Source organism: Drosophila sulfurigaster, unplaced genomic scaffold (genome assembly GCF_023558435.1).
Source record: "Drosophila sulfurigaster albostrigata strain 15112-1811.04 unplaced genomic scaffold, ASM2355843v2 contig_222_pilon, whole genome shotgun sequence".
NCBI classification, from domain to species: Eukaryota; Metazoa; Arthropoda; class Insecta; order Diptera; family Drosophilidae; genus Drosophila; species Drosophila sulfurigaster.
Genome location: NW_026909665.1, coordinates 146,579 through 150,348, shown reverse-complemented (window position 1 = coordinate 150,348; position 3,770 = coordinate 146,579).

Sequence of the window (3,770 nt, the reverse complement as noted above, 5' to 3'; positions counted from 1 at the left end):
CTCGGCACCTCTTCGCCCGTGCAGAAAGGCGAAGACAAATCATCCCAGAAGAGAAACGTTGGAAAGGAGTCGTCAAGGAACCCCGGAGGCGGAAAGGTGACAGCCCCCGCAGACACAGCGGCAACAGTTGCGTCCCGCGCAAGGGAGCCAATGATACAGGCTGGTAAACCTATGAAGGAAAACAAGGCAAGAGAGGGTAGATGCAAAGGCGGCGATAAGCAGCAGCGCGAGAGTTGGACGAAGGTGGAGCCAAAGAAGAAGCGAGTTAGGCAGTCAAGACCAGATGCGATTGTCATTCAAGGAGCGACGGGAGTGAGCTACGTGGATATCTTGCGTTCAGTGAAGACCGAACCTCGACTCAAGGATCTAGCTCAATTAGTGAAGGGAATCAGGAAGACCGCGAAAGGCGAACTACTCTTCGAACTGGTGCGCGCTTCTGATCCTAACACGAAGGTCGTGCAAGAGGCTGTGAGCACACTCTTAGGTGACAAGGCGGAAGTCCGGACGCTATCGGAAACCGTGTCGTTAGAGGTTAAAGACATTGATGAGCTGACGACGGAAGCAGAAATCCTGGAGGCTCTGGTCACCCAGTTTGGAGGTACTGACATTAGCCGATCCTCACTACAATCGCTTCGGTCAGCGTATGGAGGCACCCAAACAGCCACACTGAGAGTATCCGGCGGCTTGGCGGGAAGTTACTATCTGCAGGCAAAATCAGGATAGGCTGGGTCATCTGTCGCATTAGACAGAAGGTACAGCCTTTCGCTGCTTCAGATGCATGGAGTTCGGCCATGTAGCAAGTAGATGTACATCCGAGACGGACTGTAAGGACCACTGCTTTAACTGTGGTGGAAGAGGGCACCAGGCCAGGAACTGCAAGGAGGATAAAGCCTGCATGCTGTGCACGAGAAAAGGAGAAAAGGATTGCAAGCACGCAACAAATAGTCCGCTTTGTCCGTATTTCAAGAAGGCTGTCGCTCGGTCACATAAATGATGCGCATATATCAATTAAATTTGAATCACTGCGCAGCGGCCCAGGACCTGCTAGAACAGACCCTTAGGGAAAGGAAAATTGATGTTGCCATTCTATGCGAACCCTACAGACAGAAATCCCCAAATACGTGGGTCGGGGACAGAAATGGTAAGGCAGCGGTGTGGAGTTGCGGGGAAACCCTGCGATGGTGTCAGAAGTAAAGAGCGGTAGCTTTTTTGTTCGAGCCAGGATAGGCCCGATTTACTTCTATAGTTGCTATCTGCCTCCATCCATGGATCTACAAAGCTTCAGGACGGCTGCGGACGAACTTGCGGATGACGCGAGGACAAAGACGCCCTGCCTTATTGCAGGGACTTTAACGCTTGGGCCACGGAGTGGGGGAGTGCGAGGACTAACGACAAAGGTCAAGCTCTGCTGGAGGCGTTGGCAACCCTGGATGTTGTGCTGCTAAATTCTGGCAACCAGTACACGTTTAGTAGGGGTAGTATGGGATCCACCATCGATGTTACTTTCGTAAGTGGCAGCCTTTCACGCAGAGCATCCTGGAAGGTATGCGGGGATTACACGCATAGCGACCACTCTGCGATTATTACGGAGATTGGAGGAAACCTGCTACGGAGAAACACCCCCAGGAGACTCTCATATAATACGAAGTCCTTCGATAGTGAGGTCTTCAATTATATGATCAGAGGAGCAGAGCTCGATGGCACGGTGGAGGTTATGGCCAGCAAGGTAATGGCAAGGATAGCGAGTGCCTGCGATGCCTCAATGTCGAAGAGAGTGCAGGGAGGAAGTCGTCTTCCGCAAGTCCACTGGTGGAACGACGGGATTGCGGACGCAAGGAGAGAGTGCCTCCGAGCTAGGAGAAACTACCAGCGTGCTGCCCCTGGCTCCGCGTATGAGTACCTAAGAGGAGTACACAAAACCAAGAGACGGATTCTGGCAAACCTTATCAAGGAAAGCAAGAAGGCGTCCTTCCAGCATCTGGTGAATGAGGCGGACAACGACCCGTGGGGTATGGCATACAAGCTGACGATGAAGAGGCTGAAAGCGTTTAGAACTCCCAGTCCATCCTGCCCAACCCTCCTTGGCAGGATTGTGCGCGAACTATTCCCACTACAGAGTAGGGTAGGAAGGCCAAATATGTTACTGCAAGGACACCGTATCAGCTTCCCCGCAGTTACTCGGGAAGAGCTCCGGGATGTCCCTAGAGGCATCAAGGTGAACAAGTCGCCCGGCCCCGATGGTATCCCTGGTCTGGCCATCAAAGCCGCCTTGGAGAATTATCCGGAGGACCTGTTGAGGCTGTACAATAGGTGCCTAGAGGAAGGAGTGTTCCCTGCCCGATGGAAAAGCAGTCGCTCGTGCTAATCCCGAAAGGTGGAAACCTCCGGAGGAGCCTTCTTCGTACAGACCGATCTGCTTACTAGACACGGCGGGCAAAGCGCTAGAAACGTTAATACGGGAGCGCCTGGAGGTCGCTATAAACCGTGCAGGGGGCCTATCACCATGGCAGTTTGGTTTCCGGAAGGGTCGCACTACGATTCAGGCTATCAGACAAATTATGGACAAGGCGGAGAAGGCAATCGCGGGGGAGCGCTGGCTCTGGGGCAGTAAGGAGTACTGCCTCATCACCGCACTTGATATAAGAAATGCCTTTAATTCTGCCAGCTGGCATAGGATCCTGCACGCGTTGCAGCATTTCGATATCCCGTGCTATCTCACCCGGATAATCGCAAGTTACCTTAGCGACAGAAAGCTCTGGTACACGACCAGTACAGGCACTGAAAACTACGAGGTCACTGGAGGCGTTCCTCAGGGATCAGTGCTCGGCCCCACCTTGTGGATTGCTATGTACGACGGAGTCCTCCGCCTAAGGTTGCCGGACGGTGTAAATATTGTCGGATTTGCGGACGACATAGCGATCGTGACGGTCGCGAAGCACCTGACAGACATAGAGGCAAAGACGAATACTGCAGTCAAAGCAGTACGGGATTGGCTGGAAGAAGTAGGGCTCCGACTGGCGGAGCATAAAACCGAGGCCGTGTTAGTTACTTCCAGGAAAAGGTGGAGTTTGTTGACATCGTAGTTGGGGATACAACGATACGGTCGCAAGCCACTATGACCTATCTCGGAGTCAAGGTGGACAACAGACTCAACTTTCGAGCACACCTCACGTACGCGGCGAGTAAGGCAGCAACCGCATCCACGGCCTTAGCTCGAATAATGCCGAACACAGGGGGCCCTAGGCAGAAAAGAAGGTTACTGCTCACCAACGTGGTCAGGTCCATCAGCCTTTACGCAGCCCCGATCTGGCTAAAGGGAACGGAGAGCGGTACCTTCCTGAGGCAGATGAACTCGGTGCACAGGATCTGCGCGCTCAGAATGTGCTGCGCATTTCGGACGGTATCGGGAGAAGCTGCGATGGTCCTTGCAGGAACAGCGCCATTCGATCTACAGGCAGCAGAGTGCGCGAAGGCCAGGGATAGAGCCAGCATCATCCAGGAGTGGCAGGCAAGGTGGAACAGCGGCACGAAAGGTCGGTGGACACATCGCCTGATACCGGACGTGTCAATGTGGTTAGACAGAGGTCACGGAGAGATGAACTTTTACCTAACACAATTATTAAGTGGTCACGGGTGTTTTAAGGGATACCTGCACCGTTTCGGCCATGCATCAGACCCTTACTGCGCACACTGCGAGCCGCAGGTGGTGGAAGATGCAGAGCACGTCCTTTTGCACTGCGGACGCTTCGCGGGTGCTAGAGAAGAATTAG